The sequence below is a fragment of the Pteronotus mesoamericanus genome, unplaced genomic scaffold (assembly GCF_021234165.1).
Source record: "Pteronotus mesoamericanus isolate MK-2021 breed Mesoamerican mustached bat unplaced genomic scaffold, CSHL_Meso_final contig_182, whole genome shotgun sequence".
NCBI classification, from domain to species: Eukaryota; Metazoa; Chordata; class Mammalia; order Chiroptera; family Mormoopidae; genus Pteronotus; species Pteronotus mesoamericanus.
The window spans coordinates 31,233,082-31,260,886 of record NW_026555078.1 but is presented as its reverse complement, the minus strand read 5'-3'; the positions used below and the strand labels follow the sequence as shown (position 1 = coordinate 31,260,886).

The window sequence follows — 27,805 nt, the reverse complement described above, 5'->3', positions numbered from 1 at the left end:
TCAGTTTGAACTTTCTGATGACATTCAAACCCTGTTGATTACATAGACATGTAAAAGTTGTTTTGGTAAATTAAAATATTTGAACATACACAATACATCAATCTCTCAGCTATGTCTCCAGTCTTTATGTATAACTCAAACTCAGTTTACTGGGATCCAGGGATTTAATCCTGCTGTATTGCAGGTTCTGCTTATGGTTGTGTCATATATTTCTTGACGTAGCGGCCGAGAAACCTTTCCTGACTTAATGTTGATCAAATGTCCCAGCCGTTTACCTTTGCTGGAGAGACCTCCAGCACGTGGTGTGTTCCTTCACCTGGTAGACAGACAGCTCTGCATCAAGCCTGGCCGTCGGGTGGTTGAGCAATTAATAAAGAGTTTGTACAAAACGGGGGACAACGATTGAAAGTCAGAATTCAAGGCCTCACTATAACTGTTTATATCCTTTGTAATCTAGCCCATAATTTGTTCTCAAAATATTTGTAGTTGTTATTTGAGGAAAACAGGATGGATTTCTAACTCCTTTTTTTGCTACTATCACCTCACGCTACCATGAGAACTCAAATACAGAGTGCTTGCTGTCTCCCAGCTACTGTGCTAAGATACATTCATATGTTTCCTTATTTTTCTTCTCAAAAGTCTTGTGAGGTAGGACTTTTATCATCCCCATTTTTCGGATAAGGAATATGAGGCACAGAGTGATTAAGTCACCTCCCCAAGATGACACAGCTGGTGGCAGTGGCCTGGAGACTCAGACCTGATCTGTCTGATGCCCAAGCCTGTTTTGTCACAACCACACCTCTGTATTTGTACCCTAGAGGGTATAATCTGGAACTGGAAGTGATGACTGAGAAATCTTACTAAAAGATGGTGAAATAATCAGTAAAACCATCATTCCACCAAAAATACGTTCCTCTGTGTTGAAATGTTGAATTTTAGATTTATAAGTGAACAGCCTACAGGTCAGGCCACGATGATTCTTAAAAAGAAAAAAAGTAACTGAATTCCTGACTCAGGTCTCTCCTTGTTAAAATTCCTGTTAGACTAGTTTTTACTTTCCTAGCAGGCTTTAGTAGAAGAATTATTGGCATGTTCTTTAATTATCTTATATTTGCATTTCAGACATTTGATTGTTTGGCTCGCAGATTTTGCCTGCTAGAGGCCATTAGTGGTCTTTATTAAATAAAACTCTCTAAAGATTTCACAATTATGTTTGAATTTAACAGGCTTTAAAAAAACAAACAAACAAACATCAAAAATGCACACAGTTGTTTTAATACCAAAATACTGACCTAGGCATAAAACACCAAAAAAAAAAAAAAATAATAACATAGAGTCTCAGTCTTTAAATGTAAACTTAAGGCAGAGCACTGGCCTGTGAATTTGGAGGTCTGGAACTTGCTCCTTGCTTGGGACTCCAGATAAATGATTGACTTTCTCTGAGCCTCAGTGAGGAAGCTGTAAAATGAAACTGTCTTAAGTCTTGTTTCCATGCAGCTCTTCACATTTCCTATTCCATCAAAAGATGATTCCGGATTTGCTGGTGGTTTTCCATTAAGAGTGTTATGTAGGAGAACTATAGGAGATAAAGCGAAAGATAAGCTGGAACCTCTGACAGGTTTTTCTGTGTATTTATTTTTTTAAAGTAGTCTCTCAGGCATCTTCTACTTTATGTAAGGGAGTCGTTCACCCTGAAGTCTTGCACCACGATGCATCTGGTGGTGATATTTATCCAGGAAAGTTCTAGGTATTTTAAAAAGTATAGCAGTGTGGCGCCCTCCTTTTAATTTCATGTCCCTGTGTACAGCAAATTTTGCATGCACTCAACCAACATTTATTAAGAGCCTACCATCTAGATGTTATTTTTGTAACGTTCTTTTTCCAACAAATTATTCTTTTTCATTCTGTTTAAATTGTCCCAATTTTCCCCCCTTTGCCCTCCTCCATCCAGCCCACCTCCTGCTCCTGCAGTCCATCCCCACACCTTTTCCATGCCTGTGGGTCATTCGTACATGTTCTTTGATTCCCCTTCTTTCCACCATTCCTCCTCTCCCCTTTCCTAGATGTTATTTTTTAAGAAAAAAGAAAAAAAACCCTTTTCCCTGTCTAATTTGGTTGAATTGTATTGTCCAGCTCCACCAGAAACCATATGGTGAGGTGAAGTGATGCTTTTGAGCTGCTAAATACCTCTTTGCTATGTTAGTGGGTGGCTTGGTTTCACTGTGGTTGATCGAGGTACAGTTAGGAATGTTTAACCAAGAATTCCACTAGTTAATTATCTACAATAATACCATGAACCTATGTTCAATTGGTACATATTATTTTTCTACAAACACTGAGTTCTTATTGCTGAGTCATTTTAAAGTTAAAATGACCTTCTTAACCAAAGGCTTCCAACGTTACCAATAATATTCACTGTGAGTACAAAAATGTATTGAACATTTACTGTGTGCTAGGATTGTTCTAAGCAGTTGACATGTCCTAACTTATTCTCAAAAACCAATGAGGTAAGTTCTATTACCTCTGTTTTTTAAAATAATATTTTATTTATTTATTTTTAGAGAGAGAGGAAGGGAGGAAGAGAGGGAGAGAAACATCAGTGTGAAGCTTCTCTCATGTGCTCCCTACTGAGGACCTGGCCCGCAACCCAGGCACATGCCCTGACTGGGAATCAAACTGGTGACCCTTTGGTTCACAGACTGGCACTCAATCCACTGAGCCACACCAGCCAGGGCTATTACCCCTATTTTATATATGAAAAAACTGAGGACCAGAGATGCACGAGGTAACCTGCTGATGTCACATAGCTAGTGAAATTTTACCTGAAATATAAAAATAATCTTGCAGTTAATAATTGCTTCCTTTTTTTTTTTTTTTGGCCTAGTCTTCAGTTTTTCTCTAATGGCTTCGTATCTCCACTCTTCCTCTCTTCAAATCTCGCCTTGGTACCACCTTACTCATCAGCTCTCTGTCACTTATGTTTTTCTGAGTGGAGACGGCCCTCCTGGGACGTCCTTTTGTTTACTTCACCTAGAGCGTGTCGCCATTCAGGCCTGCTCTCAGCCTGCTTGCTTTGTGTCTCTGTCTCTGTCTGTTTCTCTCTCTAAGAGACGATGATGGCGATTCCTATGGCGGGAGGAGTTAGATTTGGAGACCTGAGCCGTAGGCAGGGCCAAGCCCCCAAAAGGAGACGTCAGCCCTGGCTGTCGGGCAGGCATCAAGTCCGCTTCAGCAGGGCGCTCGTGGGATCACACTGCCATTGAGAACGGTCACACTGGTGACATTTTGGCTTTGTGGAAACGATCAAAGATTTCAGCGGTTGGTGACTGCCTGGAGGTCAGTTAGGAGCTGTTACAGCAGTCTGGGCAAGAGGACGTGATGTTTAGATTGAGTAGTGGTAATGGAAGCATAGAGGAGTAGACAGAGAGGCACTTAGTAGATTAATGGAAGCTTGGCTCAGTCCTTAGACTGGTCGGCTGCGGCGAGTGAGAACGAGGAGGCTAGGATTATTCCTGAGCTTCTGACTTGAGGACATGGATAGATGGTGTGATCCTGGCCAAGGACCAGAGTCTTTATGTTTTTCTTGGGGGAGGAGGATAGGAAAAGACTTCAGTTTTGGATATGCTGAATTTAAGGCGCTTGTGAGACCTATCAGGGCGGGTGTTCAGAAGGCTGTGAAATGTGTGGGTCTGGGGCTCAGAAGTGAGGTCTGGGCAAGACTAGGGGGTTGTTGGCATGAAGATGGTGTTTAAAGAAAAGGTACAGCTCACCCCTGGGGAGAGCTGTTAGACTGCTAAGAAGACTGGGTGTACTTAAAGGGCCTTGTAGAGAGGGAGGCTCTAGCAGGGGTGGCCAACCTTTTGGCGTCTCGGGGCCACTCTGGAAGAAGAAGAGTTGTCTTGGGCTACACATTAAATACATTGTGCCACATAATCACAAAAAAATCTTATGTTTTAAGTAAATTTACAATTTTGTGTTGAGCCACATTCATAGCCATCCTGGGCTGCATGTGGCCCATGGGCCACGGGCTGGACACCCCTGCCTCTAGAGGGTGGGAAAATAATCAGGGAGGGAGGACCTCAGGAACAGGAGAATGGGCGGCAGGCTCTGAGGCTGTGAAGAGGTCAAGCAAAGAGAAGACTGAAAACACCCCATGGGATATCTTTGTGTGAGGATCATGGGGACATTAATGGATGCTATTTCACAGGACACGAGGAGATGGGATGGTGTTGGGACAGACTTGATCAAATGGACTGTGAGATGGTGGGGAGGTGACAACACAGAGCAAGCACAGAAAACATGTCATGAGTTTGAACAGGAAATGAGAGTGTGATATTGGTGGGGAAATGGAGTCGAGGAAGTGTGTATTCATTTTTAAATGTAAAAGTCTTGAACATGCTTAAATGCTGAGTCAGGAGCCTGTGAGGAAGGGGAGAGTGCAAATAAGTGGGAGTGGAGGCAGATAATTGATCGGCCAGGATCTAGAGAGGGCAGGAGGACTGACCTGAGGTAGCATGACCTTCTCTTCCATTGTAACAGGGACGAAGGAGGAGAGCTTGGAAGCATAGATGAAGGTAAAAACTCAGTGGGAGTTTAAAGTGGATACTTAAAAAGCAAAACATTCAGTGGTTTCAAAAGCAACTACAGTTTTGTATCTTGGAATCATATTCCTATGGAGCTGAAGACTGGCACCGTGGCAGGGAAGTGCCCCAGGACCGCCGATGGCTGTTGGCAGGCACCTGTGCTCGGGGACATCCCAGTGCTGGGCGCCGGCTCTTGGGGTTAGGAAGTAGTTGGGAGAGGGAGGGGAGTCGTTAATTAAATGCAGTTGAAATAAAAGGCTGTTTTAAGTATCATGGTTGTTTAAGGGGGTAATTGGAGAATTGGATTTTTATTTCCTGTGGACTAATTGGTAACCATTATTTTGATGCATGAAAAAACCACAGATAACCTACCAAATAGTGGTTAGCTTGCAAGCGTGTTCCCCAGCAGGAAGCATGGCAACTGTTGTGCCACAGTTGAGTACTGAAGTGACACACCTCATTTTCTAGGGTAGCAGCAGTAGGAAGTGACCTAATTAGAATGAATGGTGACTACAGGAGCTTTCTAGTCTTCTGATTTACCGGGTCAGTGCCTCAGATTGCTTCTCTTTACTTGATTGAAATGGATTAGTTGTGACTTGTTACCAGAGTTAATCAGAGAAAAGCAAAAACTGTATTAGCATGTGGATTTCCATATCACTGTTCTGTTTCCTTTTCAAGGAAATTTTTAAGTTATTCTTTTTAAAAAATCTCTCTGCTTATCCTCATCTTTAGCATTCTCCTCCGCAAGTGAATTATACTTTGTCGAACTTTTTAAGCGGTTCCTTCCCGTGTAATGTCACTGTCCTGGTCATACCAAGTGCTCCAGTGCATTGTCATTTCAGAGTTTAGTAAATGACTCTTTTCATATGCTAAGCTGGGTGTGCTATTTCTATTTCCAGTATTCCACTAAAGGCCACTTTGTTTCTCTAGTGGTTCTACATTTCTAGAATACACAGAGTGGTTCCCCATCAAATGTTTTAAAATAACACAAAAATCTTGGAATCTGTCACTAGCCCGTGCAGCATTCTATGAGTTTTCTCTTTCTTCCTTGCACATTTTTTTGGTAACCTGCCGTTCAGTGTTATATCAATCTATTATGAATTTCCCTCTCAGTTTATGGCTCTCCTACACTGCCTGTTAACCTTTGATATGGAACTCTGTCAGATGTTTTCTGAAATTCCACGACCGCTGCCACTCCTTTTATTAAACTTGCTGCTACTATCCTCAGAGGGATTTGCTGCATGTTATGTGAGAATGACTTGCAGGGCTGGGAAGCTTGTTGGCTGTGCCTAATCAAAATGTGCTCAACAAGTGATCAAATAAGGGCTCTTAGTTTTCAGTGATTACATGGCTATTGAATTGTGAGTCTGTAGTGAAATCCTGGGAAGACAGTGGAAATTAATAACAAAAAAATTACATCCGAGAGCAGAGCGAACACAGGGTTTTAGGATTCATGAACTACATCATTTCTTATTGCCCTTAGACACATGCTAAGATTATTAGATCCTAATAAATAATATTCTTTGCACATTGCCAATGAGGGCAGTAGAGCAAAAACTTACTGTATAAGCTCTGTGTGAACCCCGAATATTTTTGACATTGTCGTTTCAAAATCAGAGTAGCTTCCACTGTTATCTCCAGTCACTGTGCTAAGAGCTTTATATACATGATCTCGTTTAAGTGTTTCAACATATTTGTGAGCACCTACTATATTCCAGGTACTGTGGTAAGTACTGGGGACATTATGCTCACTACTGTTCAGGAATTTATAGTTTAGTGGGAGATCCTAGCAAGAAAATCCGAAGTCCCATTAGACCGCGTTAATGCTGGGGCGCGTTTGGAATGGAGAATGATTTTCTAGCAGGTTCATTTTCCTTCAGCAGATTGTTTTTCCATAGAAACACAGTCTCACACACTGTGGATAAAGCACATTAAGCTGTAATGTCACCTAGACCTGCTGGCAGTATAGGGCTGTCAGAGCCTCAGTGCCATCACTCTGGTGGGCACTCCAGCACGAGTTGATGGGTGAAAGAGGGGCCGCTGTCAAGGCACCTGAGCCCTTTCTTGTCTAGCTCCAGGAGAGAGGGTGCCTGCCTCGGCAGCGTCCAGTAGTACAGAGCGGGGGCCCCGACCAGGAGTCGACCCGGCCGCCTTAGGCTGTGCTGGGGAGATGGCCATCATGCCTTATCTCTGGAGGGAGTCTGGGCCCTTGTCTAGAAGCCAGGCATATTGGGGACTGTCAGAAATTCAGGACTAGGCCTCACAAGGCAAATGTAAAATTCTCATCTTTTTCAGACATGTAGGCAATAAAAGCCAGACACCTCTTGCATGTCAGGCACGGCCTTGGTGCCTACATTCAGAGTGCTGTGTTATCAGGTTGTATCAACCAGCTTTATAAAGAGAGCTTAAACAGTTTAGGAATCAGTCTGCTGAGACCAGAAAGGGCCATTCTTGAGTGCCTGCGAGCATGGGGGGCAGGCGCCGGTGGGAAAGCGGTTCTCAGGCGCTCCTCACTTGCCACAGCGTACAGGGGTGTGGAGGTGCCGAGCCGGGCAGCCTAGCCCAGTTTCAGGGAGTCGGAGACGGCTTTCAAGAGGAGATGACGGACAGGCTGTGAAAAATAAATTGGAGGTGGGGAGGGGATGACTGTGGAGACAGGCGCAGCAGAATTTTCTAGAATTAGAAATATTTCCATTTGACAGGGAGGTGTAGAAGAGAGGAAGGCTATTAGGAAACTGTTGCTTTTGCCTTTTCCTCTATGTTGACACTTGCACTTTTAGTGCAAAAGCAAAGGTGGGTAAAACTGCTGGCACCTTAGCATGAATCAAGGCAGTGGCTCCAAACTGTAGTTGCTCTGTTCTGCAGTGCCACAAAGCGCCTGCAGTTAAAAAAAAAAATGTGGTTTCATTTGCTGAGGCAGTAAACATTTTTAAAAATTAAATCTCAACCCTGAGTACATACCCCTTTTTATTATGCATGATGAAATGGGGAGCACATATAAAGAATGTCTGTCACGTACCATAGTATGTTAGTTGCATAGTTAGTTGCTGACTGGCTGGCTCTGTCCACCAGGAAGGTCATCATGGGGTCATGCTGTGATTGGGTGTTTTGATTGGTAGGTGGGCCTGAGTTGAGATGTCACTGCATTGTTGTGGCCTGTTGGTCCCCTCCTGTGAGGTCTGCCTTCAAGTTGCTACGTCTTTTTCCCTGACATCCACAGGCTGGATCAAATGCTCACATAGTACTTAGCATGTGTCTCGTATGGAACATCTTGCACTTTGTACAATATACATTTTCAGGTTTGTGTTCCAGCTTTGTCAGGGTAGGGAACGTATTCTATTGATGTCTGTATCTTCAGCTCCAATCGTAGTACTTGGCATGCAGTGAGAAAAGCATATTTTGGGTGTGGATGGGTGGGTGAATATAAATAAGATAGGCATTTAACATCAAAATTTTAGAGAAATTTCATTGTTAAAGTATTAAACAAATGTTATTTTTGTAGTTGTGATTTCTAGCTGGTAATGTTGCTAGATTGCTGAATTCCAAGTCAGAGGTGGCATGGGGATACTATTAAAAAGGCTCTGTAATTTTTTTTTAATTTGTAGATCTAGCTAAGTCACCTCTTTTCTTCTTTGTAAGAGAAACAAATTATGCTACCAAAAGTTAGAATTCATACAAATGCATGCATGCTGGATTTCCTTTCCCCAGGAGAAGTGTAGTTCTGTGGAGCATTGAAATCAAAAACTGTAAGTCAAATGGTTGACTAGGATCTTCATCTACTCAGCAATAAAGTATTAAGAAGAGCCTGTTAGCTGCTAGGAATAGCTCTGGTGTCACTGTTTGGGGCAAAAAAACAAAAAGTAAGAACAGAGAAATAGTTGTAGATGTCACCAAAGAAGAGCAAGGCAATAAAATAGATCTTTATAAGTTTTGTATTAAAACTCAACAAGTGTTCTCATCCTCAGAAGTATATATACTCAGTAGGAAATAATTCTTTAGGGATAGACCCTAATGTGTCTTACAGGCTAAGCACATGAGATTTGGGAAAGGGTGTTTGAGGATAGATGCCCTCCCATACTACTGCTGTAACCAAACAACCCACAGAAAAACCAGCCAAAGAGAAAGGTTGTTGTTGCATTGTTAGGGAATATGCTTTGGTATTCTTTTCATGTGCTTTTGGGTTTCCTCCAATAGGGGCATAGAAGAAAACAATACTTGTTTTCTAGATTTGACTAATTTATAGCTTTTTATAAAATCATTCATTCATGAACCAAAACTAAAAGAATTGATTAGAAATAAAATAAGTTAAATCAGTTGTTGAGAAGTTCATGTTTGGTGTTCAGCTGGAGTCATATTTTAACTGAAGCCTGCATTTTGGTAGCAAAACACATGGGTTATGGAGCATTTCATTTTCAAAATTAACTGGGTCTTAAGAACCAGAGTCTTGAAATGTAGCCCAGTTTTGCAAATAAAAACTTTAACTCTTGGTTGTTTAATTATACCCATCAGCTCTTGTCACTTTCACCACTGCTGTGGAAATTCAGGTACCTAAGGCATGTGAGTATCCATCGGTGGCTTAAAACGTACCGAATGTGACTGCGCAGTGGCTTATAGAAACCACACAGTTTTATTTTGTAGTCACAGGGCACACTGCTATGATACTGTGGAATATATTTCCCGTTTGTGCTAATGTGAAAATTTTATTTTTATATGGGAAATACACGTCAGCATTACTCAAGACCTTGCTTAGTCTGGCTTATATTTTACAAAGATGTCAACTCTGAACTTGCAAGGTGGCATTTAATTTTGCTTCACTATTTAATCAGCATTATGAGAAAATAAACTATGTGCAGTTGCTGATGCATTTTCTTTTGATGTACTTACGAAATAATTTATCTTTTATTTGGTTTGGATTTAATGTGTGCGTGTGGATTCTTTCCTGGAGGATCGGGTGGGGGCTGTTGATGGTATGGGGGTCACGCTGAGTTGGGCTTGTTCAGTTGTAGTGTTATTTGTTAGGGTTTCTTTCTGTTTTGTTTTCTACCTTCTAAACCAGTTGTGAAGTTACCCTCTGTTTAATCTTATTCTCTAGATCCACTTCCAAGTTTATTACAACAGTATTTTAACTACTTGTTCAGCAGAGTATGTATGAGGTAGTATTGTTGGATATTCAAGTAGGACTATTATTTTGTAAAATGTACATATTCATACCTGACAAGGCATAGCCCTTTCCTGCTGTAAACAGTTAACTCCTAAAAGCAGATATTTAACATAGTTTGTACCGTTTTTGTCAGATGTATAAATCTTTGTTGTATCTGAGTTTTCACACATTTGATGATAGTTTTACAGTGAACACTGCTAAGCATTTATAAGCCAATTGTAATTACATTCATTTTAATCTAATTCAGAAAGAAAAAAGGATCAGAATTCTGCAGGCAGGGGCCGCGTTGTGTGCCGAGCTCCCTTGCTATCAGGATTCATGTCATCATGGCTCAGTTTTCTGGCTTCTCTGAAAAAGCTAATTCAGTTTCTCTGGGCATTTACTTACCCAGCAGACAGTTGGCTCCTTGCCATGAGCTGTTTGTTGACAGTTCTTGCTGTTCCTGATGCTGATTAGCATGCAGTGTTACAATGTCCCTAAGAATAATTTTGCTTATCTATATAATAATTTAAGAATTTAATAATTTCCAAACATGTCCTAAGTTATCCAGTTCTTTCAGCATCTTAATTCAGTTCTAGAAGTTTTTTTTAAGCATTTGCTGTGTGCTTAGTAGTGTGTTAAATACATTAAGCAAAGTGTTTCTAAATAGGTTGTTTCTAATAATAGAATTCCTTATATTCTTATGTTGCTTTATAATGTTACACACATCTCATGTGACAGTAATGGTCCTGTGAGGCAGAACAATAAGCAGCATGTCTCCCCTTTTCCCAGCTGAGGAAACTGAGGCCTTGACGGGCCACTAGGTTTGCCCAGCTCCACACAGTGTGTCGGTGCTGCAGGCGGTTCTGCACCCAGCTAGCCCCTCTGCTCCTGTGAACTCTACAGATGAGGTTAGTGTTGTGTTGTTAAGGGTGGGAGGAGGACTCCTGGCTCTGAAGGGGCCAGCGCTCCACCAGCAGCCACTTCATGAATGACATCCGAGCCCAGGACCATTCTTTCCCTTCCCTCGCTGCACCGGGGAGCCTTTCACTGGTGCCATTTTTGACATTTAGATTAAACAAAACATTTGATACCCTTCTTTTTCTGCTCCATACTGAAAGCTAGACACATATTTCATTACAGGAAGAACAAAAAACAAAAACACATGTACTAGAAAAAGGCAGTTCATTTATTTGATCACTGTCTAACCTTTGAGATTTTAACAGTGCAACAAGCATCTCTCTGTTGTCTTTTGTTGAGGCTGTTTTGGTCCAACGTGGTGTTATTTCTCCTTGGTAGCTTTGCCTGTCCCTTCTGCCTGCCCTTTACCGATGGCGATCACCCACATCTCACATAGCTTTTAGCCAACACTTATTTGTGTCCTCAAGTTCATGTTCAGTTAGCTAATAAAGAGCTCCTATTTCTTAAGGCTCATTTGTTAGGCAAGTACTTTGCTAAGCATGTTTCACATAGTGTCTCATATAATTTCCTCCCAGCTACTCTATTTTATAGACGAAAAAGGTAAGTGTAGTGAAGAAACCTGCCCAATATTACACAGCTGAGGAGTGAGAGAGCTGAGATTTGAGCTCTGTTTTGTGTGATTCCATAGCCAGTGGTCTCATAAATGAGCAGACTAATTCCATGCCAGCTTTTGACAGTTTCAGTTGCGATGCTCTCTCATTATTTTCTGAGACAGCTCCTTTCAGAGAATGTAAACTGGTGTTTTTGCTTTTTAATAGCTAGCTGCTTTTACACTTAGAGATTTTTTTTTTCCTATTCTGATGTTCAGTCAAGCAGAGTAAGTCTAGTGTTTAAAATCTAAGCCAAAAATTTCATCATCATCTTATTTATATCTTTATGGTTGTAAAGCAGAGAAGTTATTTCAGGTAGATCTTTCAATAATAAAAATGATTGGTGTTATAACCAGCATTACTACTTCTTTAATCATTGCCAATTTGGGCATATTTGAAGACTGTGTAGAAGCCTTCTGTTATATAGAAGTTAATGTTTTGTGCCAAATTTTAAGGCTAATTTATTTCTGCCTCCTTTTTTTATCTCCCAGAAGTTTTCCTTTTCACAGATGAATGTTATCTGGGTTCCTTTCTAGCTCTGGCTCTATGAACTGGGAGCCCAGCTTGGAGTTTAGACCCCACACTTCTCAGGGAAATCCCTGAAATATCCCTCTGGATCATCAGCTGCCACCTATGGGAACCCAGCCAGCCCTCTCACCTCTGCACTCCCTACCACTCACGTTATGGTGAAGTGGTTTCTTCTATCTCTCTGTGGTTGTAAGGCTTCTTTCCAGTTAGTGTTTAGTTGGTTATTCAGGAAACTTCCTCTGCAATTTAGTAGTAATTCCAAATTGGTACTGGAAAGAGATTAGTGTAGCTCCCACTTGCTTCTCCACCATCTTGGATCTTCCCAGAAGTTTTCCTTTATTTTTCCCATGAGGTAGAACTGTTATTCTGCCTTAACCTTTGTGGGTAATACGTTTAGAAAATCAGATCCAAGACTGTGTGTGTGTATGTATGTGTGTGCGTGTGTGTAAAAGAGAGAATGAGAGGAAAAATAAGAGGTAGGAGGAGGAAGAGGAAGAAAAAGAGAAGGGAAGAAGAGGGGATGAGGGAGGAGTAGAAGGGAAAGGAGAGAGGAAGAGAGAGGATTTGGTTTGCCAAGAATATTGCAGTCTAAGCTATAAGAAGCTGTTTGCCTGAAACTGTGGTGTGTCTGTAGCATGTACTATGGTTTATAGACACAAAAAATTTGGTCAAGCCCTGGCTGGTGTAGCTCGATGGAGTGAGTGCCGGCCTGCAAACCAAAGGGTTGCCAGTTCGATTCCCAGTCAGGGCACATGCCTGGGTTGCGGGCCAGGTCCCTGGTTGGGGGCCAGGTCCCTGGTTGGGGGCATGTGAGAGGCAATCACACGTTGATGTTTCTCTCCTTCCCTTTCTCTCTCCTTTCCCCTCTCAAAAAAAAAATTGGTCAAAATTATATGTGATGAGAGTTTAGTCCTCAAAGATGATAAATATGAAGGGGGTGGTCACATGATGCATATTAAGGCAGTAGATGGCATTCTTGTGCTGCTTTGGCCTGGACTTTATAAAATGCCTGATCCTTACACTTTTCTTGGGCATGACTAGGTTGAATTTCTTACTCTTTCACTTCAGCTTTTCTAATTATAAACAGATTCTTAAGAAATGAAGGTAACTTTAAATACAAGCCATTTGGGGTATTGTGTCTCTTCAAATCTTAATAGATTAAAAAAAATTAATATTGACTTACCTAAAGTTAAAAACTGTTTCAGTTTTTAACATTCTACTTGTTTTTAATGTTCAGATTCCTAGTCTTTTATCTTCCTTCCCTCTCTCAGTAACTACAGGATGATTTGTTTTCCCCCTTAGCACTCAGCTATTACAGTCATAGCTCACCTTCTGCAGTAAACCCTCCATCAATCTTGAACAGGCTAGAACAGTCAGGTTCAGCAAAGAAGTCCATCAAGGGTGTCTGAGCTGCCAAATGCTCATAAGAGGTTCCTTCGCCCTCCTCCCAGGACTCGTTGGTTGTTACAGGCAATTCTTAACTGACCAATTATCCCATTGCCATTTCTGTGACTTAAAAGCAGAAAATTAAATGGGGAAAGTCATACTTAGGTTGACAACCTAAAAAGTTACAGGGCATTCATTTATTTTATTCAGTTAGACTTATTTGTTTATTTCAACATATTCTACCTTGCTCCATTCCACAGCACATTTGAGGCCATTGACATCCTTATAGAAAGAGTCCCTTGTTGTGTCTTTAATGGAGACAGCTCTTTCAAGGAACTCCAGACTGAAAAAACCCAGGCCACAGAACAGATCGCTTAAGTGTTCTGCTAACACTTTTTATTGCTTAACAGTGCTTGCCTTGGGAATCCTATCACAAGCAGTCCAGGTAAACAGTAAGCTAACAACAGACACTGAGAACTTTACATTTTCACTAAATGTTTCTTGTCTGGAGGCTGTAGCTTGTTCCTTGCCTCTGCTATCTTTATAAGGCACTGCACACAACGCACACCAGAGATGTGTCCCAGCCACTGTGTCGCTGTGGCAGAGCATGGTCACCAGCCAGGACGACTGCAGGGGCCTGCGCCAGGGAATAATGATCTAACTCTGCAGCTTTAAAAATCAGAATAATTTCATTTGTGCAAAGGCACACAGGCATGGGAGTGTTTTACTGTTTGACATGCAGATGACAATCTGGCTGGAAGCTAGTGTTTGAGGAAAAATAACTGAAAACTGAAATAATTGTTTTGAAGAAACAGCTATAAGACACAGCATGAATCTATAGCTTTCTTCCGAAAAAAGTCAACATTTTCACCCCAGAAAAACACCCGGAAACCAAGCCATACCATTCCTGTATTTTGGCATTTATATAACAGTTTGTATAAAAGGACCACACTGTTTAAAGTGATTCCAGTACTGCTTGTACATTTTGCCAAAGCCATAAGATAGAACAATCAGTTTTTGGCTCTTTTGGATGGAAAATTTTAAGAGTACGACAATAGGTAGGAAAAAGGAGGGAGGGAAGTAGAAATCTGCCCTGTGCTTGAAGAGGACAGGGTGGGAGCACAGCTTTAGAATCCAGGTCTCTACATACTAATTGGTAGCCAGCCACTGCCCAGGCGAGAGGCGCTAAAGGAGGCATGCATGGAAACAGGGAATAGGAAGAGTAAAAGGTCACCCAGTGGTGCCAGCCTTGGAGACTAAAATCCCACGTCCTGTAAGGATTTCTGGAAAGTACATACAGCTGCATAGTTCAAGTTGTATAGATACTACATTTATTCAGTTTTCAGAAACCCATGATCCTGTCCTTATACCATGCTGTGAAGCAGAAGAGGCATATGTCACCTAGTTTATAAATTGGACAGACAGGCCCAGTATGATTCTGTGACATGAACCACAGAAACAGACCTGAAACAAAGTCATGCTTTCTAGGAAGCTGAAGTTGCATTTCATAGACTACACCAGAAACTTCTAACATCTGAGCCCAAAGAGAACAAACACCATGTGAAACACTTCATTTATGCAACTGAGGAGAAGAAAGGCCTACTTAGGGAGAATCTGGGTCCCAGAAAGTGTCGCTCAGTCCCTGAGACATTAAAAGGAGCAGCTCAAGTCATTAGGTAGAGTATGGAGCAGGGTCAGCTGAGGTGACCAGAGGAAGTCACAAGGAGAATGCGGAGAAATAGGTTCCCAGTCTCAGCTTGCCCAGGACCTGCGGTGTTGGCAACAGATCCTAAGGCTTTGCCTACTAACTTTTGAAGCAGAAGTCTGGAAATAGACACACGTTGTTCAATGCCCCAATCTCTACCCACAGTGCTCAGGTATAATCATTTCATTTGATAAAACAAATTACAGAAGACTTCTGTTTGCCACACCCCAAATTGGGATTGAGTATCTTCTCTACAGTGTCCCTAGCTGCCAAGATAACAAGATCTTTAATGACTAGAGGGCGAGACTGAAACAAAAAGCCAGATACACTATTTTTAAGAGTTCTCCCTTTTTTTAATTTTATTTAAAAAATTTTTCTTTTATTGTATTTTTTCCATTACCATTTATCCCCCTCATACCCTCTTTTAGCTCCACGCACGCCCTCCAACTTCCCCCAGAGCTGTCAGCCTGCTCTCTATCTATCAGTCTGTCTCTGTTTTGCTTCTTCGTTCAGTTTGTTCATTAGATTACACATATGAGTGAAATCCTATGGTATTTGTGATGCTCCAAGTCTATCTATGCTGTCGCAAAAAGTAAAATCTTCTTTTTAGGTCCGAGTAATTTTCCATTGTATAAATGTCCCGTAGTTGTTTTATCCATTCATCTATTGATGGACACTTGAACTGCTTCCAGTTCTTGGCAATTGTAAATAATTCTGCAATGAACATAGGAGTGCTATTGTTTTTCTGAATTAGTGTTTTGGGTTTCTTCAGATAAATTCCCAGAAGTGGAATCTCTGGGTCATAAGGCAGCTCCATTTTTAATTTTCTGAGGTAACTCCATACTGCTTTCCACACCAATCTGCATTTCTACCATCAGTGCAAAAGAGTTCCCCTTTATCCACATCCTTGCCAGCACTTGTTGTTTGCTGATTTTTTTGATGATAGCCATTCTGACAGGTGTGAGATGGTATCTCATTGTGGTTTTAATTTGAATTTCTCTGATAATTAGTGACATTGAACATTTATTCATGTGTCTATTGGCCATCCGTTTGTCCTTTTGAGAAGTGTCTGTTCAGGTCCTTTGCCCATTTTTTTAATTGGATTGTTTGTTTTTTTGGTGTTGAGTTTTGTAAGTTCTTTATAAATTTTAGATATTATCCCTTATCAGATGTATTTGTGAATATGTTCTTCCATTCTGTGGGTTGTCTTTTTATTTTGTTGATGTTTCTCTCTCTTTTGTACTTGTGTAGATGAGCAAAGGAAAACTTTACTAAAATAGTTGATGGTATAAACATTCAAATTTTATTTTAATTTTGTTTTGGGTGGTTATGTCCTCCATTGGCATCAATTGTTCTTATTTCCCTCTTTTATAAAAGAGAGGTAGCAGTGCTCAACTAATAGAATTGTGAAGAGCTCAACGTACATGTCTGATAAGATACGGCACCCTGGAAGCAACTCAGTGAAGGTTAGCTCCCATCTCTTCCCTCCCACAAAAGAGAATACAGAGCAAGAAGTCATTGACTGGAATAACAATTATTTTGTATTGGGGTAGATTTCCTTTATGCATAATGGCCCTAGGTTGCTATTCCTTTTTAGTTTTGGACTGCTTTTGAATTTTTCTGCCTCCTTTCCTTAACTTTTTAAAAAAGTTAACTGAGCTCCTGGTGTATTATGTTCAAAGCTTTTATCTCTTTCATCTCATTTAATTTTCATAGCAAGATGTTCTTTTCATTGGTGGTATGGCTTAATTAAATATATTTTGCAGCTATGATTTTTTTTTCCATTCCAATGCTGGATACGAATCAGAATTCATTCACCTAATTAGTCTTAAGAACAATTTCCCTCATATCACTATTAAAAGCATTTGAGTTGCTAGGTAAAGGCAGCATTGAATGACACTTTCAAATGCAAATGTAACATCTTATAGTTAGGGGGAAGTGGCCATGTGACTGTGTACCAGGCACTCCTCAAAGCCCTTCCTTCCTTCCTTTCTTCATTCATTCATATTATTTCAGTTAATACAACTCTGTTGGAATTAACTAGAAACTCTTTTTCCATGGGGAAGGACATACTAATGTAATAGCATGCCTTAAATGAAAAACACTATTATCAGAGATAACTCAGAATGAATTTGTTTGGATGGAAGAACTGTCTTTTTAATTCACAATGATAGATGGCTAAGGGGGCAGGGGCAGAGCTCTTCCTAGTCCATACAAATGAGAAATTGGTGCCCACTCTAGGCAGATCCTGCCCCTGAGGCACAAGGCTTGGTGAATGGATGGTGCTTTTGTGAAAGGTAGAGAAAAGCCCCCTTCTCTGGGGGACACCACCTGTCACCAGGGCTCAGGGAGCTGCGTGCAGGCTGGCTTTCAGCCCCTTCTACTCCCTGTGTATTGCAAAATTTGGTCTGACTCTGCACAGCAGCCCAGATGTGTGTGGGGGGTGGGGAGGTGGGGGAGGTTGTGGAGGAGGCAACTAAGATGTTGATGGAGAAAGGGCAGAGAATGAATGTGGGAGAGGAGCACAGGTAAAGGGCAGAATGATAGTTTGGGAACTGGTAAACAATCAAAGAAATCAAAGAATGGGAGGTGGGGAAGTGGAGGGAGAATGGCTACAGCCTGCCTCTGCTAAAGGCTAGTAAGGCAGTTTGGTCCTCAAAGTGACTCTTGATGCTCTAGACTCTAGAGTCAAGACTCAGCCTGTGGTCAAAATCCAAAGGAGGGGGCTGTGCAAAATCCAGTGAAGTCACCACCAGCGGGCTGCTCTTACCACCACCCTGCCACGAGGGGAGTCTTTCCATAACTCCCTGCACTGGTCTTAACTTCTCTAACTGCAGCATTTATCCACAGAACTTATTTTTAGGGGCAAGGGCTTATTCTTAGGTTCCCAAGGCTTTCAGGGCAAAGGAATTAGAGACTCTGGAGGGATGGTGTGAATTGCTTTGGAGCTCTGGCATTCTCCCCTTTGCTGGTTCCCTGCTACTGAGTTTTCTTCAGCCCAGAGGTGGTGAGAGCTAGCCCTTGGTCTTTGAAGAACAGCCTGGTCTCTACTCCCATCTTATTCTCTTTCCCCATGGATTGCAGATGTGCAGAGAAAGGCCAATGTTGTGGGCTGGATGCAGTCCCAATAATGAGAATACAAAATGTGGAAGCAAATGTGGGTTGGATGTGGAGGAAGGAAAATCTAGTTGTAAAAGAGCCTATTTATAGTTGGATACACATCTTGATTATTTTCCTTCTTTTCTTACTAGAAAATATCTTACTAACTTCACTGAGGGCCAGGCAGATTTTAAAACCATGTGTAGTAACTTCCTAAAGCTGCAGAAGGGTGAAAGAAATCACAGTTGAGTTTTCAGTCTTTTTTCATGTTTGGAAATCATTTATTCTGATTTCACAAGAAATGGATGCTGTTTGCTAAAATTCCAGAAGGAGATTAATTTACCAGTTTGTTTCATATAATACCCGTTTTCCTACACTCAGCCTCATTTTTGGCAAATGTAAATATATTAGGATATGAGATCAATTTATTTTAGTGTATTTCTGAGGAAAAAAAAATGACTTCGTAGCCTGCAGAATAACAGGGCGGTATAAATTGGCCTTATGTGGGTATATGGATGAACATGACTTTTGAAAGGAGAGAAGAAGGGGGATTGAGGAATGTGTACATGCACTTTAAAACTTCAGGTTTAGAACTCACAGTGGACTCAGAACTATCCAGAGCAATACCCTGGACAATGTAGGTGTTCATTTGAATGGATTGGTGTCATGCAAAATGCCATATTCAGAATACTTGCTTCAGCAAAGTGATTTAAAATTGCTTTCAAATGTAGAGGACTGAGATTTAGACTCTGAGAAGAGGAGATTCTCTGCGCTGGCATTCATTTACTTTTATCTGTCCCAAATCTCATATTCCACCAGGTAATAGTTATGACTTGATACACTTTTGCACAGTTTTTGTTAAGTTGGAATCTCCTAACTTGGAAAGTCCACCATATCTTACCTTCTGTTGGATTTTTAAAGACTCCGTAATAATTCACTTTGAAACTTAGCTGATAAAATTGTTGTTTTTGAGAAAATGGTCATCTGTTTAAAGATCAGTGGGGATAGAATTCCTACAACATAATATGATATGCTTTATATATTTCCTTTTAGAAACTGAGATCATAAACAAGTTTTACCTTCTATAGTTTGTCAAAAATTTGTTTTCATTATTAATCTACAAAACAACTCAATATATTTTATGTGTAATAGTTTAAATTCTGTGTGTGTGTGTGTGTGTGTGTGTGTGTGTAATGAGGTTTTGCTACACTTGTGTAGGGCTAGTATTATTGCATTTAAAAAGGTGATCTTTCCGTCATGAGACTTTGCAGACTCATGTCCATAAAGGATAGGGGAATGGAGAGGTAAAGACCCACACCCGCCCTTTAGCCGCCTTCCCTGGGTCCCCTTGCACTCTGTACATAATTCTGCCATAATTCTCTCGGTGCTCTTCCTAATTTGAAGGTCTTAGTTTGTGCAGATATCTGTGTATCTTTGGTAAGTGTAGGATGCTGCGTGTGTGGAGAGTGAATAAATACATGAACACATGCTCATGTAATCATGTTTGCTGAAGATGACCAAGAGAATGGGGTCTGACCCTGGCAAACAGGGTAAGGATAAGGCCCATCCAAGAATCAAGAGTAGCAGCCACATGAACTTGTGGACGCCAGAGATACAGGCTGGGCATGAAGCTGCTGTTAGGAGAACAGTTCTGAAGTAAGGCCAAGAGGCTGGCTTTCCCAGAAATTTGGGTATTTGAGAAACTCAAACTGAGTGCAGAGTGTAGAAGGATGTAAAACTATAAGAAGTGACAGTAACAGCAAGGCTCGAAGGGCTAGAGGAGGACCCAGTAAAGAAAGAGGCCCTGGCTGCTGCTCGCCACGCACTGGCCGCTCCTGGAACTCCCTGAACGGCATGAGGTGAGGTCCATCGTTGGCCTAAACGGAACATGCTTTTGAGCGGGGCCGTGTGCTCGTTGTGAGCAATGCAGAGCGTGGGTTGTCCTCTGGCCGGCAGACAGGAACGCTATGTGGAGGAGAAGGAAAAGCGCTGTGGTCACAGCTCTGGCAGTATTACCTTCTCAGGAGAGATTTTGCCTGCTTTGCTTATTCTCCATACTTTTTTGTTTGTTTGTCCTAGAGGAGGTAAAGGCTACCCAAGAGGACCCCTGGGGGAAACCCGTCCAGAGAAGCCTTCTGACTTGGGGAAGTCTGAAAACCACTAGGCAACAGCTGCTTGCCCATGGGCTCCCACTTCTTCAGGGTGGAGAAGGAGATCCTTGATTCACTAGCCCCCATTCAGGTGTTTAGGATCCAGATGTCATGTGGAACTGAGGCATAGAGAGGTTGTGAACCTTGCCCAAGGTCATTCAGCTAATACACTGTGAAGCCTGAATTTGAACTCAGTCTGGTTTCAGGATCTATGCTTATAACATTAGTCTACACTCCTTTGGCCAGCGTAGTAACTAACTAACTGCCCTGGACAGGGTTGCCAGGGGAAGGATCAGCATACAGATTTAAAAAGCTGTCTCTGGCTGCAAAAGTCAGGTTAGGGAGTTGAATTAACTCCCAACTCCAGTCTCCCCAAATGAACTATCCTATCTTTGCTGAAAGATAATATGACTATTTGCTTTTCTCCCTGCCCCCAGCAGTTGATAACTTCCTGCCTTCACTGAATGAAATATTAATGAGTCCTTACAAATGTTTATTCTGATCTGTCTCTCTCCTCTGTGAATAGAAGCCTTTGTATATCATCAGTATATCAGTTGATGATGATCTTGGCCTTTGTGATGGCTACAAAGCAGTTCGAGATTCCAGGGATGGTTGCTGTGTTGTGGTTAGGATTCTTTTGATGCCAGAAGAAACTCACTAGAGCTAGGTCACCTAGGGTTGGCAGAGGACAGGGGGTTGTAAAGTGATCACTGAGGTCTTGGGAGAATTCAGATGCAGCTGGGCCTCTCTCTAGTTCTTGCTGATTCTCTTTGGGAATCTGTTCAGGTCTCCTTTCTCCCCGTCTCCCTCCTTATGTAGTTCTCCACTCATGTGCCATCAGCCTAGATGTGCCCCACCTGGGCTTCCGAAACCCCAGGTCACTTGCCAGTTTTCATCTCCTCTCTATACTTAGGGGTAGCATGTCTGCATGTCACTTAGGTGACTTTTTAGAGCCAAACCTTGAGCCACTGGGCAGCTTGTGGACTGACTGCCCTAAGCAGAGGCTGCCAGCCCTGCTGTGGTCTCCTGTGTGCCCGAGCCTGGCTCTGCCAGAGTCCAAGCTTGGCCACGCAGGTAGTAGTGGTGAGGCAGTACTTGTTCATGGAGCATCATGCTCATGGCAGATCCAAGTCTTGAAATCTCAGGAAAGGCTGGGTGACGAATGTTTCATTTCCTTATTGTATTTTTAATACATAAGCATCTCCCTGGCACAGTGTCTGCGTAGTTTTCTTGTTGGTTCATGCTGTGCCCGCCTTTATACTGGGGGCGGGGGGGCCACAAGGAAGAGAGGGGCATTTTTGCACACCTTCAGGTGCGAAGGAGCGCCCTGTCTCTGGATGGTGGAGTTAGGTCTCAACTGTGTGTTTTTTGATTCAGTTTCATTAGCTTTAGGATTACAAGGAATCAAATTCAGGAAGTAGTTTAACTCTTAGTCCTTGGAATTTGCTTTTGCTTCTGTTTTGGTGCTAGTGGGACTCCACCCTGTCACATCTTTTTTTCTGTATCTTTCTATATATTTAGTGGTTGCAGTAGGAGCTGTGGCTGGATAATGTTTAAACTTGACTGAACATTTGACAGGTTTGAAGCTCTGGTTTAACATTTGTTACTATGTGTGTGGCATCAAACAGATAGTATAATAAACCTACTTTTGTTCATCCCTCTGATTCACCACCATCAACTTTGAGACTAGTAGTAGTGTTAGTTCTGGACCATGACCAATCAGTCTAGAGAAGGAAACAGATGAGGCACTCCAGGGTCTTGAATTTCTATCAGCATCTGATACCTCTTTATTAGGTCATAGAAACCCAGTAGGATGAGAGCGATGCTGCCCTTGGATGATTTCCCTGACACGTGTTATATAAATTTGCATTAGTCCCACATTCAATTATCTGAAGACTCTTTGGAATAAAAGGTGCAGACTTCCAGTTATAAAATAAAGTAAGTCACAGGGATGCAATATAAGCATATGGAATATAGTCAATAATATCATCATAACTTTGCACAGTAACAGATGATTACTAGGTTAATTGCAGTGATCACTTGGCAAGTTATACAGGGCCAAAAATAGGCTTGCAGTTGTTAGTTTGGAAAAAGACATGCAGAGTATGATTATTACAATAGCTTTATTAACTCTGTGTGTCACGGATTCACAACTAAAAACCTACTTATGCCCCATCCTGTATAAATGTTGAATAATTATGTTGTACACCTGACACTCATATGATATTGTATGTAAGCTGTACTTTAATTTTTAAAAAGAATGAAAAAGAAATAAGTGCACATTAGCACTCAAGTGTAAAGCAAAGGAAAGAGCATTGGATAGTGGAGCATCAAAGAGAAAGAATACAGACACTTGTTTATTATTTTAAACTTTGGTTAACCTCTCCATTTTGTAGTGAAATTTCCCAATGTTAATTTTGCATTAGTCCCACATTCAATTATCTGAAGACTCTTTGACTTGGAGCCCATACTAATAGGACTGTTTGGAACCTTTTCCCTCAGTTGTTTTTTGCAGTGAAAGTTACACATGGGTTGAAAGTGGAACATTATAGTTTCTAAGTGCCACCATATCTGCTGGGAGTTTGTGCATCACTTTAATTTGTGTTCATTGTGATTGTTTTTAGACAACTCTGTTGTGAGGTTGATAGAATCAAATTTTTAGAGTTAATAAACCTGACTACTTTAGCTATGCTAGTATGTTTCAGAATAAGCCTATTTGATGTCTTACAACATACGTGCATTGGCATTTACATACAAGTACTGACATAGCATTATTTTAACTACAGCTCTTTGTACAGATAAGCTATCTGTGATGAATACCAGGAGGAGACTTATTCTTAGGTTTTAATTACACTTTGTGTATTAACTTCTACAACAGCTCTCATAGTAAGTGGCTTTTGAGGAATGAGTGCGATTTCAGCATATCCAGAGTCCTAGCCAGCTTTGGGGGGGTGGGAGGGGAGAGGGGGGAGAGCGAGAGAGAGAGAAAGAGAGATGTGTGATATGTGCTTATGATTGCCCTTCATCTCAATTCTGTTTTTGATAAAGGCAGTAGTTGCTTTTATAGTTCTGACTCTACTCTGTTGCTTTTGCTTACTCATGGTGCCTTGCTTTTGTGTGTCATTTTTCAGTTCTTTTTGTGAGTTCATATTTCTTAGAATTTTACCTGTGGCGATTCTGAGGCCAGGGCTAAGGGTGGGCTCCCTGAAGAGGAATTACCTGTGCTTCTGCCTGGTGACTGGAGACACTCCTGGCGCCCCCGCCCCGGCCCCTCTCCCCGGGATAACTGGAGACTGAGCTCTCTACTCGAGGTTCTTTGGACCTTGGGCTATTTTGGGCTACAAACTTATATAAGGTCTGGTTTGTGATTATGAATTCTTGTAGGTGCAAGGATCTCCTGACTTCATTTAGAGCCAGGATTGAGACCGGCGATTGTGTTCATAGTCCTAAGGTGTCAGTTTAATTCTAATTCTCCCAAACATTGATCCTTTGGTGTGTCTTGTTAGACACTGCACTTGGGCAGGCCCCAGGCTTTTTGTTTGTTTTTTGTCTCTGTCTCTAGCACTGCTATGGGACTGAAAACACAGGCTTAAGTCTACCTGGCCCAGCAGATACGCCTATGGCAAAACCACTTTTAGTCCCCTGCTTACTTCTTAGGATTCCCACCTTCACTTAATCTTTGGCTTCTAATATTCGTTACTAACCAGACAGGTCATATCTAGCTATCCTTTTTTAGCATTTTATCTAATCATTTTAATTTTCAATGTCTAGATCAGTCAGAGTACCTAATTGGACAGGCCCCCCTTTACCCCCAAAGTGGAAGTCCTCAAATTTTTCTTTTTTTTTAAGATTTTACTTATTTATTTTTAGAGGGAGGGGGAAAGAGAGGGAGAGGAACATTGCTGTGAGAGAGAAACACCTGTTACCTCTCATATGCACCCCGACAGGGAATGGAACCTACAACTCAGGCATGTGTCCTGACAAGGAACCAACTGGTGGACTTTCGTTTTGAAGGATGACGCCCAACCAGCTGCGCCACACCAGTCATGGCCTCAGTTAATTCTTGAGATAACTTTGGACCTTTCTGTATTGAGCCTACTGCAGGCCTGGCAGTCCCTTTATCGGAATTCATGTCCGAGACGCATCCAGACCCCACTGTAATACTCAGTGCTCGCTACTTGTTCAGAATCCCATTCTAGTCAGACACCTCTGATTGCTAGATCCTTTTTTTCTACATAGAACTAAATTCTAGTTCCCTGTAATTTCTCCCAGTTGTTGAATACTCAGCTCCTTGAAGCAGCACAAGGTCCATCTGTCTCTTCCGCCTGGCAGCTCTTCAGGTGTTTCCTTCCTCATTCTTCTCCTGCCCCACTAAGCTTTTTGGATTAAGGGCCCTCAATGTCTGTCACTTCTCAAGCAACGTGACTTAAGATCTCCATTCGCAAACATCAGGATCACTGGTAGTCTCCCTCTATTTGATAACTAGTTGTCAGCTCCTCAGGCATTACATACTCAGAACTGTATCAACTCTTCCAGATATGGCCCGACTGTGTCAGGGCGTGTGGGCTGCCCAGCTGCTGCTTTCAGTGCTCTTTGTGGCTTTTTGTAAGTAGCTCTTACAGTTCATTACAGTTCACTGAGCTAACCTCACTTCTTCCCTCCCCACTCCCTGTTCTCCCTGCCCTACAACCCTGATCTTTTTCATGTGAACTGTCTTAAGGAAGCTCCTACTCATCCTGAAATTATGAATAATAAACTTTGTAAAAAGGTAAATGAAGTGCTGTTGTCTGATTCTTTTTGGAATGGGCATAGTAGGCCCCTGATATGACTCTGTCTTTGCTTAAGAATAATTTACTTGAATAGAAAATAATCTAGAATCTCAAAAACTCCCTAATTGTTGGTTTCAAAACCTAACACTTTGACTTGATATTTTTATCAATCAGTTCTGTCTGCAGAAGTTGATAGTTATTCAGTTATAATTAAAAATAACTAAATCTGTTGAATTAATCTCTTGCAGTTATAGTGGCTTTTAGATATTTTACAGAGGAATTTCATTTACTATCCTTTAATTTAAGGGATAAGATTAAAGTTCTTAAAAACGTCATTTTATCCAACATTTCATGTCAATTGCTATTCTATATTGACTGCATCAATTAGATTTCCTGCTGATTGCAGTCTTCCAGTATATAATATGTAAAAAAAATTATAATTTAGATTCTTGTCATAAATATTTTAGAAGACTTTCTAGCAGTGGTAGTAATAGTTAAAGGTGTTTGATTTTCTTAATCCATCTCCAGTTATTCTGCTCTTCTCAAAATAAAATCTTGGTTTCTCATTTTCCTGTTGTGATTTTTGTGACTTTTGATTGTGGGCTCACTAGTTTTGTGTAAACTTATTATCGTTACATTTATGACAAGACTTGTTCTAAATTTCAGGCTATGAATTTGGTGTGTGTTTAATACGTTACTAAGATCATTCATGAAACTAATTGTGCAAGGACATAAAGCATGTGTCCAAAGGCCAGCTGAGCGACAGTTTCAGTGTCTGTGAACATATTTGCCAAAGGTGTTAACCAGGAGGATCTGAGGGTAAAGTTATTTAAGGTCCGTGCTCTCCCTCCCGCGAGCGTGCTCGTACCTTTTCCCTTCCCCCAGTTCTTCCCCCACAGGCATGCATTTCCTAAACTCGAAGGATCCCCACAAAACTTGTAACCAGGGGAGCAATGGGCAGTGGCAGCTTGTTTGGGACTCACTGAGCCTGTCTCCAAGGCCCCCTTTCCCCTGACCCTCCAGTGAGCTGGCCGCAGGCCTGCCATGGCTCAGTTCTGTCCTGTAGCGTTTCGAGAGTCAGAGCCGCCCCGCCTAGGTTCTCTCATGGTGCTTTTTCTGTCCTGGGCCCTTCCTTGTTTCACTGTCCCCATTAATAAATGCACTCTCAAAAAAAAATAAAGGTTACCTTCGGGTTCACATGAATAGATTTGTTCAGAGAAGGAGGAAAAAAAATCCTTAACTAGAGATAAAAGAGGTTAGAAGAGTAACAAGAGAGGAAGGTAGCAGAAAACTTCCTTGAAATGATTAAAGCAACTCAAGCAGTGAATTAAGCATGCTTTATTAATGGTGAAAAATGTTTTTTTCATTGATTTTGATTGGAAGCATGAATGAACTCTAAATTGTATCACATTTTTAGAGTGGACTTTTAATGCTAATATCAGTTGGTGACCTAAGATACTATTTTAAAGTGTAAATTCATCTTAATAAAAGGACTAAAATAATGGAAAACATTAGTTATTAAACCACAAATGATATTTATTATCTGCTTTGGTCTGTATATTTTCAGAATTGCAAAATACTTGCCTTTATTAGTTTTAGGTAATCTAGAAATATGAAGAATATCTGTGTTCTTTCATTGAGATTGAGAATAGGGAAATAATCCTCAGGACGAGAATATTTTAGAGTATCTCCTTTTAAAAACCCTGGAGGAGGATGCCTGACTTTGTCTAACTTGATCTGAGTTCAGACTGGTAGCTCTGTCTGACAGATGAGAACTGGTTTTATTAATGAGCAAACAGAAACACTCTAATACACCTTTTGGTTAAACATCCTCTGATGGTGGTGGGATGGCTTTATTGCTGTGGTCCGTGAAGGAGCCTTCCTAGGACAAGCATGTTTTAACTTACACCTTCTGAGAAATACCCTAGGATTTCGGGGACAGCCTCAGTGCATTCATTTTACCTAACAGGATCTGACCTCTGAAGTATGTTTCCTCTTAGTGTAGAGGGAACAGCGTGGGAAGAGTACAGGCTCTTGAGCTGGACTGCTCGATCCCAAATCCTATTCTTTGTGACCTGAGGCAACTGAAGTCACACCTCAGTTTCCATTTATAATATGGGATAATAATACTACCTCCTTTTTCAGGTGGTTTTGAAGAGTAAATCTTTCAACTAGTGCATAGCACATAATAAATATACAGTTGTACATTACTTTAACTTTTGTTAACCTTTTAATTTTTTGCTGTTACTGTTATTGTGTTTTCTTTATTCAGTCCACAAAAATGGATCAGTAATTCAGAAGCGGTTCATTGAAGTAAAAAATGAATGACAAACATAGGAATAAAACACTACAGCTCAAAGTAGCATAAACATAGTGAACAGAAATTTGGTGTAATCATAGAATGTGAAGCTTAATGTCCAGGGACCAGTGGATCTACAGATAGATGATGTCACTCATGTAATAGAAAAATAAAAATTGTGAATAGAAAGTAATAGTGACTCTGAAAATTGAATTTTACTTGGAAGGTGATTTATTTGTCCATAGTCTCCAGTGCTTTCTCCATTATGAAGCTTTGTCAAATCATGGCATGAAACCCTCAGCATTTTTGAGTCATTTTCAGGCAAAAGTACAGTGGCCTTTCCAGTGAACCAGATGTCTTCCCAGATCAAATACACAATAATGTTTTCCAGGGTGAGACTGATGAATTTTTTTGCAAGGGGCCCAGAATAGAACAAAACCTCCGAGGCATCAAAGTTGCATTCATCATAGCAAAAGCAGATTTGCTGAGACGTTTGCAACATCAGCCTTAAAGCTGATGGCAAACATACTTGAAGGGAAAGAGGAACAAACTTACAGAAAAAAAATCCTTTATCA

At 41.2% G+C, this 27,805-nt stretch overlaps 1 protein-coding gene across 1 annotated transcript in view; it reads left to right on the top strand.

The window, feature by feature from the left end:
- The window catches only part of PELI2 (pellino E3 ubiquitin protein ligase family member 2), a 152,536-nt gene that overhangs the window by 75,830 nt on the left and 48,901 nt on the right, over positions 1 to 27,805 (top strand). The window lies entirely within an intron of this gene.